Consider the following 17,439-nt stretch of genomic DNA (forward strand, 5'->3'; position numbering starts at 1 on the left):
CAGACAGATTTCCAGAGTGGTTGTATTAGCTTGCAACCTCACCAACAGTGGAGAAGTGTTCCGCTTTCTCCGCAGCCTCGCCAGCATCTGCTGTCATCTGAGTTTTGGATCTTGGCTATTTCTGACTGGTGTGAGGTGGAATATGCACCACAATGTTCATAGCGGCTCTATTTATAATAGCCAGAAGCTGGAAGGAACCTAGATGTCCTTCAGAAGACGAATGGATACAAAAATTGTGGTACATATACACAATGGAATACTACTCAGCCACCAGAAACAATGACTTAACCAAATTCTTAAGAAAATGGCTGCATCTAGAGAAGATCATCCTGAGTGAGATAACCCAGTCACAAAAGAACAGACATAATATGCAGTCACTGATAGTGGGATGCTAACCCCAGAGGCTTGCACTTCCCCAGAAACAACTCACAGACTGTATGAAGTCCAAGAAATAAAGAAAACAAAAAATATACATATATTCACAAAACAAGAAGACTTTGACTATTTCCATGTTGCATTTTGTTTTGCATGTACTTTACGCTTATTGCAACTAGTACGTTTTCAATGCATACTGTCAAGCCCTTGAAAAAAATCAAGTACTGAATAAAAAACATATTCACATGGTTTTATGTAAAATTTATTTTAATGTCTAAAAAAACAGTACTGACAAAAATGTATAATTTTAAGCAAAAAATGTTTAAAATCTTTACATTTATCTTTGTTTTGCAAAATAAAGTCATTTAAAAAAAGTCTATTTGAAATCAATGGAAAAAATTGATTGAGATTCAAACACACAGAGATGCACAGCACACACACACACACACACACACACACACAAACACACACACACACTCACACTGTAATAATTATTTAGACCTATTATAAATACTGTTTGATGAACAGAAATCTGAAAACACAGAGGACATAAAGATGCCAGCTCATTTATGACACAACAGCCTATGCTTATTAGCAAACCAGTTCTCTGTGTCATATATTTTCGGGGTTTGTTTTGTTTTGTTTTATTGTGTTTCTTCTTAACCTGTTGTTACTTGCTTGGTTTGATCTTTTTCTGATCATCCAACAGTTATTTGAGTGAAAAATCAAAGGTCTTTGCTAGCCCAGGCCACTTCAAGCAGCATCTTCCCAACACTATATTACATTCTTGACCATCTTGAGTGTGTTTTATTTTTTTCCTGCATTTTACTTAGAGAACTTTCAGCTACAGGTTTGACACAGGTAACAATGTCAAATACTGTACACTCTAATTTCTTAGTCTGTTGGCCAAATGATCATACAGAAAGCACTTGCAATTCATCACGTGTCTAGTGGGCCGAGGCTGTTTCTGTGATTGGAGTCTGAGCAGCCTTCAATTAACAGCTTCGAGAGCTTAGAGCAACCTGACAAAACTATAAAACAAAGAGGCCACATCAAACAGAACTTGTAGCCCAAAAATTCCACGTGGCAATGACTTTTTTCTACAAATAAATGTTCAACACATTACAGGAGTTACAGGCCTGACTTAGCTGTGTCTAATATTAAGGCCAAGGCTAGATGCTAGTTTTCATAATTCATGAATAAATATTTGGCAAGGTAAGCTAGAATTTATTTTAAAATATGATGTTTCTCAGAGACATTTCATAGAAAAGTCCATTGTGACACTTTGTTGAAGGAAAATGGACTAGTGTAAAGAAGAATGCATGTCAGAGAGACTTAAAAGCCTTTTTATTTTAAAGATGTAGTGAAAAGGAGCTTCCAAAGAGATTCTTAAGGGTAGTTTTATATTTATTGCACTTAATTTAACAAATTATTTCAGGAAACACATAGACAGCACTTTCCCAGTAAAATTATTATTCTTAAATGAACTTTTGACAATATATTAATTACAAGGACATGACCACATTTATTCTGCTGATCCAGTAATTACACACATTAAAGAAATATTTATCCACAAACCGTGCAGGGTACTTCAAAAACAGCATTTATTGCCAAATTACATTTCCTGGATCTCTGTGTCCTATTTCCAGTTACTCGTAATTTTTTTTAACTTAAAGCAAATGAAGGGAATGATGAGAAACTTGAAAAGTACTGTATAAATAAATGCTTATTGGTGTGGAAAAATTGAAATGTTGATCTTTACAACAGTAGACTATATATGCTCCAAATACAAAAGCACCCATATTCATAAAAGAAACCCTACTAAAACTACTTTTACTTGGAAAAATAATCCTGCAACATCTAAATTCATGTTGAAACCAAACATTAACAATCCTTCTAGATCTTTCTTCTCTCCTGTTGGTTCCTCAGATTTAATGAGGAATAAAGATGCCAAATTTTAAATCATGTTATTACATCACACTAGCTAATAATAGGAAAATGTTAACATTCATAATACCAAAAATATGCAGATAATCTCAGAAAGTATAAAAATATTAGAAATTGTTCATGACACAATGCTAAAAGTTTTATTGTAGCAATTCATATATACAATTAACTTTACTGCAGATATTTAAAGCATTATTGAAGTAAGTAATGAATTTTTTGGATTCACAGATTGAGAGGGAGTGTGAATTATGAAATAAAGTGCTAGAACTTTTAAATTAACCAAAAACCCCCTTTTCTTCCCAAGGGCATATTTTTTGACTAAGCTTAATAAATATATTAAATGCTTTTTCTTCACTAAGACATTCTGATTGCTGATATTCAATCAACTTTGGAAGAATTCATAACTGAACATTGTGAGTACATCACTTAGAGGTTAGTTTTAAGCTTGCAGGTGGTGGGGGAAAAATTCCCTATGTACTTTGATTTTCAATTATATTTAAAATGAAAATTACAAATTTTAAACTCTCTGATTACTGGTGAAAAGGGAAGCAATGTTATTAATAGCTCATCATTTACCATGACAAAGATAATAACAGACCTAACTATAATGAAGAAAAATTCTTTATTAAGTTTGTTTGGACCTGGAATTTTACAAGTAGTTAGATTATACAAACTCCATAAATTATAACATTGGGTTTAAGTGAGGAAAATCTACTTAAAACATAAAAATAGCATCTGATATGTTCTAATCTAATATGAGAATGTCTCTTAAATATAACAAAACACCAACTTGTTTTTTAATTCATATTTTTAAAACATCAATATAGGCATCACCGAATTGATGTTTATATTGAATATGGTGAATGTTTCTCAGACAGCGCCAAGTCAATTCCCAAAGCAGTCTAAGCATTTTAGTGTCACTATAATAGAGTTTCAAATACCCAGAAGAGACCAAAATACAGAAATTGAGATGCTAATGATTATAATTAGAAAGCTCTAACCTTTGCTTGCTGTATCTGTCCCCATTGAACACATCTAATGGATTGACTAATTTGTTTCTAGTGGGTCTATATCAGAATGAGGCCCATAGCATAATGAGATTTTTGTAAGGTTTTCACTGTAGAAGGTAACTTCTATTTTAATTTTCTTTCATAATAAGAATGCAAATAATTTTGTACAGAAGAAAACTAAACTGAATAAAAATGTTGTCTTGATTATAACACAAATGCACGCACATGTGTGAGTGCACATAGAATTGAACAGACAACCTGTGATATACTTTAGAGTACAAGGATCCTAATGGTGGAAAGTACTTAAAAATCTGGTACTTCACATAGGTAGACATTTTGTTCATCATATCTTAAAGAGTAGATATTAACAACTATCTGTATAGTTGTTATGTGCTTTTCACATTGTATGCAGTCTAGAGAGACCTGACAATAGAACCATAGATGGAACTTGTAGACACATAATAAACTACTTTATATAAGGCAATCAAACAGTCACTGTTTCTGACATCAATAGAGTTTTAGCAGAAATATCTTCTGAATACAAAGAGATAACTCTCTTATTTTTACCAAAACATAAATATAGTTGATTATTAAAAAAACGTGCTTAAGAATAATGTAATGCAATGAATAGGAAGGGCTCTTTTTTACTTTGGAAAAAGTAGAGGAATAAAATAAAAATAAATACTAATTTTATGTTCAGAATTATAATTATTAAGATTATAATATGTCTCTGACACCAAACCTAAGTAGAATATTCCCTGTATTTTTATCAGAGTTTCTGTATAATTTGGTTTTACTGCTATCAGTGATTGAAAAATAGTATAAATTGTAATTTATTAGATCAGACACATGCACACACATATATATGGAAAATTAAAATATTGATATAAATTATATTTGTTTATTTAATATTTTTCTGTTTGATAATTTCTCTTTCTTTAACATTAAATATTGAAGAGCAAATGAGAGGAAATGTAATTATAAAAGGTATTTTTGACACATCTTCCTGATGAGCTTGTTTGCTGTTCTTGACTTACATAACTACTGATATTACTACACTTCACACTCTGAAAAATTCAGTGATTAATTTTGTGTTTTGAATTTGTACACTAAAACTCTGTATATCCAACATCTGTTTACATCAAGGACTATAAAACTATCTTAACAGGATGTTATTATCTGGATAACACTGGCATGACTTTTTTTTTCTTCCAAAATAGTATTTTTATTGATTCTTTGGGGATTTCACATCATATACCCTATCACAATCACTTCCCAGTCCTTCTCTGTCCTCGCCACAACCCTTTTTATCTTGTTCCGGGGGAAAAACGTTCAATTCATTTTATTCACATGTAGTAGGAATGGCGCACCTCACTGACAAGGAAGTAAGATGCATTGGCAAATAGCCAATGGGGACATGCAGCCCCAGAATCAACTTCCACAGGAGGGCCAAACTGTTGCCTACCCTCCTAGAGATTGGTGATGCAGACAGTGACAGCGACTTGGGTACTGCAACTTGGAGGACACATTTGCTTGGGACCAATGGGATATGGATAGAGGGTATAAATGGTGCTTCCCAAAAATCAATAAACATGCTTACTTCTCCATTTTACCTACTACTGGAGTCTGGGTCCTTGATCTCTGCATCTTCTCACCCACTGGTCCCAAGAAGACTACAGGCAGGACAGAGTACTCAGGCAACATCCACATATTCTCTGGGGCATGGTCAAATGTTCAGTGGCCTTCTACCCTAATTGTATTGGCATCTCCTCATGCTTCCCTGCTGGAACTCATAGAAGTGTGGAAGTAGCTTATTTGCTTTGGTAGCAGTAGGGCTATGGAAGTGGATGAAGCCCCACCTTTTTCCACAGGTGGGATAACTAATAATAGCACAGCTTCAAGCTGCAGCACAGCCCAGGGGCAACCATTAACTTTGTTGGTAGCTCTGACTATAGTCATCCACACAGACATGGTTGCATTAAGACCATGGATCAAGACATGGCTCTCAACAGCAGTCTAGACCCTGTCACCTCTAAGGTACCAGGTATCAGAACAGGTGACTCACATCATTATGTTTCCTGGTGGCAGACACGAATACAAAATCAGGACATGGTATATGAATATCCAAATGTGGTCAGGTGACAGCACAGTTTTTGGACATCAAGCAGTACCTCTGACCCATCAGGGTTATTGACCCACACATAGCCCTCAGCAGCATCACATGACACAGTGGTTTGTTTGCTAGTTGGTTGGTTGGTTGTTTGGGTTTTATTTTTGATATCTAATGTAGAAAGTTCCTTCTTTTAAACCTGTGACATTGCCAATATCTAAGGTGATCCCACTTCTGGGTAGCTTGACTGTGACAAAGCCTAAATTTCTTAAGCTCTGGGCTATGTGGCACATCATCAACTTCATTGGGAAAATTCATTGTCCATCATTGACCTCAGGCATTTCTCATCCATCACTGTGGTCTTGTCACCAGATTCGCCTCTCCACAGTCCATACTCTGTTCCATTATTCCATCACTCTTCTATCTTTATCACCTGTGCCCTCCTTGCTGTAGTGCCAGCTAGGGAGAGCCTACCAGGAGCCCATCTGATCTGGGTAGGTAGGTACCCTGGCCCATCCAGTTTTGAGGTAACCAACTGCTTTGTGGTAACCAATTAAGTTTAGAATCAAATCCACAGGATAAGATCCATGACTCTTAATATAAGCCCAATCAATAATCACATTTCTGCATAAACAAATACAAAGAGAAGAACTTAGTGTCCTTCACTTAGTTTGGCATATCATCAAATTGCCTTCTAACTATTTGTTAATAGCCAAAGATAACAGCTATTCTCAGCCTTTGTTAGATAAGTATCTTGTAATGAATAGCAGCAAATCAGACAATCATTCCTGATCAAGATTGGAAAAAAACTAATGTCAGCTGAATGTTTAACACTAAACTACTCATTTATTCCACCCCAGGTAAAGTTCAGGTAACATACATAAGTGGTGTTGTGAAAAATATAAATGCTAGAATATAAAGAGAATAGCAAAAACTGTCATCCTCTGGACAGGACATATCCCTTTACAATCATGATGTAACCTCAAATGTAGTTACATTCAATGGGATATAGCAAAACTAGCCTTGTAACAATCAGTCATTGATTAAGAAGGTGCTCCTGCAAACTCTCTCCTTTCTACTGAAATAATGACTACTAGGAAATATAAGGAGATTGCTATTATCTTTAGTTTTGTACCTTCTGAGGATTTCATCAGATTCTAGTGAATGTCCTCAACCCACAGTCTCCTACTTTTTCCTGATTAAACAGAGAGAATCACAAAACAAAACAATTAGACATGGATGTGAGAAAGAGATTTGTAGGAAAGTGGCAGCTATACAGAGATAGGAAGGGGACAATAAAAGCTTGAAGTGAGAATAATTATTATAAACTATATAAATAAATGAAACTGATGAAGAACAAATTTTAAAAGATCATAAACTAAGAGAGGATTGAGGAAGGGACATGGTAGGGAAAGGGGATGGGGAAGGGAAACATGATCTTGTATTGGGTAGAGGGGAAGAACTAAAGTCCCAAGGGCGAGCACAAAGAATGGAAATAGGCAACCTGGCAAGATAGGATGTTGAGAGGACCCTCCATAATGTACCAGAGATTTGGAAGGTAAGAGAATCAGGACTCAAAGGGAGAGGGTCTGTATGTAATGCCCTACAATGTAGAGAGGGAACTTGTAAAGTCCACTTCCAGAAGAAAGACAGGGCATCATGTGAGGGATGGGATTGCCATTCCACAGTTAAAACTCTGACAACAATTGTTCAATAAAGAACTGCAGGGATGGAAATGGAGAAGAACTCAAGGAAAAGAAGTCCAGGGAAAGGCCCAAAAGGGGATCCAGTTAAAGGGCAGGCTCTAAGCACATATTACTGACGCTATGAAGTATTCACCAAAAGGAACCTATAATGACTGCCCTTAAAAACACCCAACATTCAGCTCAAATACTCAGATGCAGACATTTGCACCCAAACAACCAACAGAAGCTGCTGAACCCTGTGGTTGTATTAGGAAAAAGCTGGAGAAAGCTGAGAAAGAGGGTGACCCTATAAAAGCCAACTCAATTAACCTGGACCTCTGAGATCTCTGAGACAGTAGGTCACCAACCAAGCAGCCTACACCAGCTGATATGAGGCCCCCAACACATATACAGCAGAGGTCTCTTGGGTCTGGATTCATTCAGGAAAAATACACTTAACCCCTTAAAAGACTGGAGACCCTAAGTGTTTAGAGGTCTGGCTGGGTGGGTGATGTGGGAACATCCTCCTGGAGATGACTGGGGGGGGGAGAGCGGAGAGGAGGAATGGGATGTGGAAAAATAGGGGGGTGGACCAGGAGAAGAATAAAATCTGGAATGTAAAAATAAAATTACAGAAAATAAAACAAAAGACAAGTATTATTTAATGACCAGACTCAAAAAGAAATTTTACTGTAATACAATAGGTTTATTTTATTGTTTGTCTGAAAAAGTAACACACTCGGGGATTCTTGTGAAACACTAAAACCGAACACAGTTTTATGTGAATATAATTTCAAATATTGCTTTGGAAATTCTTGTCAGATGGAAAAATCATGAAATATAAAGAATTCAGAGATACGACAAATTATGGAAAAGTATTTCTCTCATAAGTATTCACTACAATAAAAATGAAAGTTTGGTGATAATATAAGATACATAACCCAAAATAACAAAATTGAGAAATGAACAGAGAAGATTATCTTACCAACAGTCATAAAAATGTAAATATATATGACCAAGTTATGATTTGAGAAGGCTTCCATAAAATCTAATGTGTAGATTTTAGTAGGTAGAAATTAGATTGTGGTTCTTTAGGGAATAAATATATGTACAAATTCCAAATCTTTCTAAACCTTTGAAGTAAAATACCATAGAAATTAAAATTTTTATGGGACTGCGTTACGACTTAACAAAATAGTCTTTAAAAGATGGAGTAAAAAGTGAATTTGTTTACATTGTGTAAGGGTGTGTTTCAACATAACAGGAATACTAAATCTAAAGCAAGATAATTGTGACGAAGTGATTTGTCAGGAACCAAAGGACAGATTATTTGTCTTTCTACTAAAAGAACATGGAAGAAGTCAGACAGTTTCCCACAGGTGAAAAATTGGAGACTAATGAAAATCTAAGAACTATCAACAATATAGCAAAACATTAAGCTCAATACTCCCTATCACCAGTAAGTGCACACTGGATTACATATAAACAGTTTTATTATGAAAGGTTAAAAATAATGTTGGCATAAGTCTGAAAGAGAAAAAAGAAGCAGAGCAAGTTACTACTCATTATGCCCAATAAGTAGGAATCTGAATAAATATATTCCTAAAGACACTCTCCCATCTTCCAAACATCTCAGTAATTTCACACATACACATTTAGTAAAAACAAAGATGCTAAACGAAAAGTACTTTTTAAAACCTACGTTCCTCCCCCCAGGTTAGATATGAACCCAAAATTTCAGTTCTAGTCTAACTAATTTTTCAGAATTAACACATTTAACTATTAATTAATACTGTTGTACAGGTGGAAAACTGAAGCCTCGCTTCTTTTAAGCAAAGTGGTAAAAACATGGTCTAGGCTGTAGGTCTCAGGTGTGCTACTCAGAAACCAGCCTCAACGGGTTTTACTTTTGTTACCAGAAGTTTTGAGTTTTATATACATATGTATATGTATGTATATATATACACATATGTATATATATTACATTAAAAATTATATAACATTTAAAGTGTACTAACTTGTTATTTGCTCCGCTTCTAGAAAAATTGTAAATAGTATCATGCATGCACACATGATTAATTAATCTGAATGAATACATAGGTCTCATTTTGGTTTTATTTCTGTGAAGACACACCATGATCGAGGTAACTCTTATAAAAGAAATGCTTTATGTTGGGGTGGCTTAAAGTTTCAGACTTTGTCCATTGTCATCATCTTTGGGAGCAGGGCAGACAAAGTGCTTAGAAGGGGGTGAACCAAAGGCAGCCAGAAAAAGACAGTCCTCTGCAGGCAGCCAGTAAAAGCCTGAGCATAGGAGACACCAAAGCTCATGGACACAATGACACATTTTCTCTCATAAGGTTACAGTACTAGACCCTATGATCAAGAATACAAATACATGAATATATGGAAAACAACTATTCAAGTCACCACAACATATAACCTAAATTTCCTAAATTCCAAAGTATATAACTATTAGACCTGAATAGCAGGGCACAGATTAAGTTTACATTAATAGATCTTGTGCTTTTCATTTTTATATGCTATGGACAAGAATTGATTAGCTCTCTATCATGATAAGATAATTGCCTACACTGAGGAAAATAAGATAATAATTTAAAAACAAATAGTCCCACTGTGACTTAACGATGAACTTTTAGACTCTATCATGGTTAGGCAATACATATGAGAGCTATGTTGGTGTAGCCCTTACCTCCTTGTGGGTAGCAGCATGCCCTAAGATTCCAGTCACTTAGTTACTTTGGCCAAGAGTAATTATTAACAGGCAGACATGATCCTGAATGTAGTACTCATCAAGTAGTAACACTACAAAGCTGTTGAATTCAATGGAAGAAAAATAGTTTTGTCTTAAAATCCAAAGCTTCCTATGGCATTTTTTTTCCCAGATCAAATTTCTTTAAAAAATGTTTTATATAATAAGTGGTTATGACTTTGAGCTTTTAACTTATTAGAAAATCCAGCTGAAAACTATTAATATATAATACACATAAAACATATAGATATGATTATATTGCCTGCTTTTGTAAATACAAATATATCATTTGAACTCTCACACCATGAGTGAATTACTGTCTTCAAAATGAAATGTCAGTTTGCTTTAAACTGTGAGGAGCCTAATACTAAAAAATCAAAAGAGCCTATTGCATCCTAGGATATAATGTTCAAATATATAAAGTTCTAAAATGTTGAAACTATAGCAAAATTCTTACATTTTAAATGTAGGCTTTATTCCTTGGTTTATTGATTAATGGCTTCAACTACGTTATGGGTGTTATAATTTGTCAGCTTTATCTAGACTCTTCAGGAACCAACCATTTGCATCTTACCAAAATATTTTTACTTTGTATTAAATTAATTGTTCCTTTGAGTGTTATACCCCTTGTTGTGTTGATTTTTACATGTTCTTTTGTCACTCTGGCTTAGAAGATACAAAACTTTTATGGTTTTGCCAGCTACCCTATGGCCCCTTAAATAAGGTGAACTTTCCTTTTCCAAACCATATATTACCTCTATAATATTATGAGTTATTTTGAAGTCAGTATACATTTAACCCCTCATAAAAAGAAAACCATCTATGACAAATATTCAACAGCACAGTGGAAAGCAATAATGCTTTTGTTCTTTTCCATGACAAACCAAATATATATATATATATATTTTACAGTTGATTTTTTAACTCCAAAGTCTAGAATTTCTCATTAAATATTTATTCTGTTTCTGTTTATTAACCAGTTTTTCCTCTCTGATTTCTGAGTTAAATGTTTTTGTGACTTTTAAAATATTTTAATAACTTTTGCAATAAAGCAGGATTGTAAAGGTTTAATACAATCCTGTTTTCCATCCACTGACCAGAGGGTAACTAATCAGGGACTGTTGTGCAAAGATAACATTATTTACTGGAACATTATATTTGATAGCTATCTGGGCCTTTGAGCTTGGACAAGGTCATTTTAAGGCTAGTTTATTGAATCCACTGGTAACAAAATATTCCCAGTAGATAGAGCTATGACCTGCCTTTTTGAGATTAAGCATTATTTTGTGACATGCTAAGAGTACTTGAAAATTGAATGAAGCTGTGCAACTGTTGTCTTTGGCCATGGGGGTCCCACTGCTAGTTTACAGAGCACAACATTTTGTCCTGTCTTCAGCCTGGCTTATCTAGTGATGTACACAGGTCCCACTTGGCCAACAATTCAAAGAATACAAACCAGTGGGGTACTGGAATCCTTGCCTGGCTCTACATGATGGCCAGTTCAGACTCTATCTCTATTCTGCTCCTACTCTCAGAGATCTGGGAACCTGAAAGGAAAGAGTTGTGGGAGGGGTGTGGAGACTATAGGAGTTAGAGGAGGAGACCCAAACAACATAGTCCACAGAATCACGTAATCTGTGCTCCTATGGGCTCAGAGATACTGAAAGAGTAACCATGAGGCCTGTGTGAGTCTTCTTTATACCCACTGAGTATGCTTATTCTTGTAACCCTGAAGTTTTTGTTGTACTTTTAACGATGGAATCCAGTGTTTCTCAGAATCATTTTCCTGCTCCTGAGACTCTTTTCCTTCTATTGGATTGTCATAGCCAGCTGGAAATAGGAGGGCTATTGCTTTGCCTTATTGTATATTATTTTGTCATGTTTGGCTCTCATCTCTTTGCAGTGTGCTCTTTTCTCAAGAGGAGATAACAGGGGAATTGATCTAGAGGACAGAGGAGGTGGAATGGTCCTCGGTGGAGTGGAATGAGGACAAACTGGTCAGAATGTACTTCCTGGGAGAGGAATCTATTTTAAATAAAAATAATAATTAAAAGAATGTAAGTAGAAGGACATTATATTGGAAAATTTATCTAAAGCTTACCCAAAAAGCATGTTAAATACATTGGAGATTTTTTGACTTAACTTCCTTATATTAAAAGAATAAATTTCCAAGCTTAGGTAAATTCAAATGTCAGGTTATCAAAGAAATTTTCAGAGAAAATTTTATTTATGGCTTTCCTAATATCTGTATCTTCATATTATTATTCTTAATAGTCTATGAGATTTTTATGTTCATGATGATGATTTGCCAAGGAAGAAAAGTGAGAGACTAAAACCGACTTAAAAGATCAATAGATGTCCCAACTGGAGCCTCCTTCAGTGTGATCTATTCCTGTCTTTTGTTAGAAACTTTCCACAATATAATATATTTAAGAAAGCAGCTATCCATAAAGAAAATTTTGCCCATTTTCACACAAAGATTCTGTCCATGACAATTAAAATTGTTCCTATGCTTAGATACTACTGACTTTTTAAAATATATTTAAAGTGTCTTTTCAGTGCCCCCCAATAGCATGTCCTTCCCATATAATACATAGACATACATGTTCATTGCATATCCTTTAAACTCTTAAACTGATTTTTTGTACAGATATATGTGATATACCCAGATCCTTTTGAACTGGTTGCACTTGTTTAATAATTTTACTGTTAACCCATTACTCAAATACTCAAACTGTGAACATGTGTTCATGAATAAAAAGATGAATGACAATCTCAAGTTTGAGAACTCTTAGAGGATAAAGCAAAAGGAACAATGTTTCCTCTAGTAGAAAACTGACAGGAGTACAAAGCGTGTTACAAGGCTTAGCCTATAAAGTAAAAAGAATACCTAATTGTTACTAAAAACTCTGTAGGTATCCTGTGTGGTATCCTACTAATAAGCTACCTGAAGTCTCCCTCCTAGCACTCTGACAGCTAGTTAACACAAATTGAAGACTGTCAGAAAAAAACTTTATTCTCTCTGACAACATCCAGATTTGAATCCAGTCTTATCAAGAATTCTTAAACAATCACTTTTAATCCACAGGCAAGCTGCCTGACCGAGACTCTGTAGTAATCATTTTCAGCCTTGAGAGCAAGAATTTTAAGAGAGAACGGATTTATTTTGGTTCACAGTTTTGGCAAACACTTTGGCTTTGGTCTTTATGGAAGGAAAAATATCACAGTGAAGTGGTGATGGAACAGAGTTACTTACATGTCAGATAGGAATAAATGTGAGGGTGGGAAAGAGCCAGGGACAAGGTATAAATTATAGTACATTTCTTCCAGTTACATGTCTACAGATAGGATCCATGTCCTAAATCTATGATGGACAAAGTGATTGGTTCAAAATTTTGACAATTTTACATAAATCTTTTTAGACATCCACAAAAAAAAAAAAAAAGATTTTGTGTCATCAAAAGTTTTCAATTCAGTTAAGTACATTTTAAGAACTAAAATGACCATATCTCACAAAAATATTTAATTTTGTTTGATACTAAAAATAACTGTCAAAGAGGCTATACCATTTTGCCTTTCCATTAGCAGCAGGTGAGAGTTTCTATTCTATAGTTATGTTTTGTGAAATGAGAAAAATAGTCAAGAGAAAGAATTCATGAACATTATTACAATTATAACCAAACAAGTCAAAGAAGACCAAAAGAGATGAATAACAGACAGAGTGTATTAGTCAGGGTTCTGTAGAGTCACAGAACCTATGGGTAGTATCTATATAGTAAGACAAAATTTTGATGACCTAGTCCAACTCCCCAAAAATAGTCAGCAGCAACTGTGAATGGAAGTCCAAGGATCTAGCAGTTACTCAGTCTTACAAGGCAAGCAGGCAAAGAAGAGCAAATCTTCCTTCTTCCAATGTCGTTATGTAGGTCCTCAGCAGAAGGTATGTCACAGATTAAAGATGTGTACCACCATGCCTGGATTTGGAACCAACTTTGTCTCAGATGACAGTGAAATCAGAAATCCCTTTGCCTTTGTCTCCAGGAATTTATACCCATTATGCCTCAAAGTCCCCATGCCAAATCCAAGTCAGATATTTGTATCTCCCAGCCTCAAGGTCAGGATCATAGGTGAAACTTCCAATTTTGGATTGTAGTTCATTTCAGATATAGTCAAGGTGACAACCATGAATAGTCACTACATAAGCAGATGAAAAATATGAAAATAAATAGAATGTTTTAATAAAACAAATAAAAATCATGCAAGAATTGAAAAGTCCAATAAACCAATTAAAAACCATAGGGAAAATCATCATCAACAGAATGCATCATGTTGAAAAGAGAGAGTCAAGGATAGATGTAAGATAAAGCAGGACCACTCAATAAGGGTCAATAAATATATACACACAAACACACACATGTACCTATACACATGCACACATACATACATGAACATGCACATAACACATTGATACATACATATATGAAATAAACAATATAATACAATTTCTGAGCTATAAAAAGATATAAGTTCTGAAATATGGACATAGAAATAAGAGAATTATAGCAAGTACATAGAAAATATGCTTAATAAAATCATGGACATTTTCCAAATGCAGAGAGAAAGCTGACTGTCTTGGGAAAAGAGACCTGTAGAATATCAAATATTCATCATTAAAATTATAAACTTTTTACTATATATTATAATGAAAATATTAAAGGTATTTAATAAAGAAAGTAAATTTAAAGCTGCTAAGGAAAAAAAAGGTGAAGCTGCTTATAAATGCAGACTTGTCAGAAAAATATCTAAGCTTCTGGAGCAGCACATTCCAAGTCCCCAAGAAAGTTATTATTTATGCAGAATATAATACTCTGAAAAACTTTCTATTTAAATTTATAAAGACAGATTAAAGGAATTTATGAATACAATGCCAATTCTTCTGAAGATAACTAGAAGAATTATTTAAATTTTGGGAAGGATACATTTTGCTACAGTGTCACAGAGAACAAATAAACAAGGCCTAGATTTGCCTATATCTCTGCTGAATACAATTACAAAATCTCCTCAATAAAATACTTGCAATCAGAATTGAAGAATACATCAGAAAATCATTCACCATGATCAAATAAGTACTATTTCAGAAATCCAGGCATAGCTACATATTTAAATCAATAATCCACTCCATAAATAGTCAGTGACAGAGACAATAGAGTTCTTACATTAGATAATAAAATTAATATACAGTAAGCCCACAACCAATATCTTGCGAAGTAAAGCCAAATCATTTACACAGGAACAAGATAAGGATGTAAGTTATACCTCTACTAGTCAACAATATATAATTAGAGTTTTAGGTAGGCAATAAGTAAAGGAGCAAAAAATATTACAAATAGAATATGAAAAAGTCAAACTATCATTATTTGATTATATACATAAAACACCCTAACCACTCTAGTAGAAATATCCTATAGCTAATAAACTACTTTGAAAAGCTATCTGGTTACAAAATAAAAGGCTACAAAAAAATCAGTAACCTTCTCACACACAAAGAAAAAGCTTGACAAAAATGAAAGAAGAGGAACAATTCTAACACAATAGCCTCAAAAATAAAATAAAAATATTAGGTTAAACCTAATAAAAGAATAGAAAAGCTTGTACAACAAAAACTGTAGGACGGTTTAAGAAATTATAGAGTATATCAGAAGACAGGAAGACCTACCTGTTTATGAAAGGACAAGATTAATGTTGTGAAAATAGCACTCTACCGCGAAACACTTACACATTCAATATAATCTCCTTCAAAACTCTAACACAATTCCTGTAAGGTAAAAATATATTGAATTTTCAAATGGTAACATTTCATATGATAACAACAGAGCATACTCATCCATTAGAGCCAAAAATTATCTACAGACAGCACTTTCTTACATTTCAACTTTCTTCACAAATAAAAGCACCAGCACTGCAAAGAGACACAGTTCCCAGTTAAAAAAATAAATGAGGACCCATGTACAAGCCTACTGGTGCAGCTAGTTGAATTTCAAAACTGACACCATAAATAAATTTTGTAGAAAAGACAGCATCTCCTACAAATGGTGTTAATCATACTGGGTAGTGACACACAGAAGAATAAAACTAATATCCTCCTCCATTCACATAAATTATCCATAAAGGAATCAAGTGTCCAGTTCTGGGTTTCTGAACTAATTCCTATCTATGCCAACCAGCTTCATTGATGAAAATTTGGTGTAACTATCTTTAGGAAAGGTAATACGGCACTAGAAGTCATTTCTTTCCTATGATCCTGTGATGTATAATTTTATGCCAATTTTACAAAAGCTACAGTTATCTGAAAGGATCCACCTCCATTTAGAAAATGCCTTCATAAGATCTAGCTGTGGGCATTATCTTAGTGATTTAATGGGGAGAGCCTAGCACATTTTAGTGGCACTAAGTTCTATACAAAAACCCAGGAGATGTCTCTTCTGGTCTTAGTGGAGAAGATGTACATAGCCCTGTAGAGAGTTGATGGGTTGTAGAATTGCCAAGGAGGTCTCTACTCTCACAGAGAAGAAGGATTGAGAGGATAGGAGGAGGTACTTGAGGGATAGTAGCCAGTGGGATGTAAAGTGTATTAATGATGATGAAGATGATGATGATGATGATGATGATGATGATGATGATGATGATGATGATGATGCTCAACTGAGCAAGCTATGAAGACCAAGCCAGTATGCATTTTGCCCGCTCCCTTGTGCTCTACAGCATCTCATGCCTCCAGGTTTCTGACCTGCATGAGTTACTGCCCTTACTACTTTGATGATGAACTGCTATGGAACTAGGGTTGAAATAGACCCTTTCCTCTATGCATTTTTTTTTGTCCATGTGTTTCATTTCAGCAATACTAACCTTAAGACAATTCCTTTACAACAGTGATTCTCAGTCTTGTTAAAGCCTTTTAATACAGTTCCTCTTGTTTTGGAGACCTCCAAATATAAAATTATTTCATTGCTACTTTCCAACTGGAATTCTGCTGTTTATGAATTGTAGTGTGAATATTTTATATGTAACCCTCAGAAAAGTGGCTACCTAAAACTTGAGTACCACTTCTTTTTAGAATAATAGCATTATTTTATGCCCAATGCTCATACCAATTATAGACTTAGGATCTTGATCAATATAATATTGTTAGATATGGTTTTTATTTAATACAGTAGGATTTAAATTCAAAGAAAAGGCAGCTGGCTGTGCCAGTAATATTTTCCCCCTGATGTCTCAGTATGTTTTGCAGGGAGATTCCTATTGTAGATCACAGAATTTGCACCTGGGTGACACTGATGATTCTTTTTCTCTGTTAGTGTATAGGGTGCACTCCTACAGTATAAATGCTAGCCAGCAATGGCAAAGCTTCGAGTTGAGTTAGAGTTCTGCTTCTCTGTGTTCAGTGATACAGTGTTCTTAGCAATAGGGCCTTATTATCAGCAGGTTATGCATTAGAGCATCATAATCAGCAGGATGAAGAAGAGTGAGATGATATATAAC

Source organism: Micromys minutus (assembly GCF_963924665.1).
Source record: "Micromys minutus genome assembly, chromosome: 13".
Classification (NCBI taxonomy): Eukaryota; Metazoa; Chordata; class Mammalia; order Rodentia; family Muridae; genus Micromys; species Micromys minutus.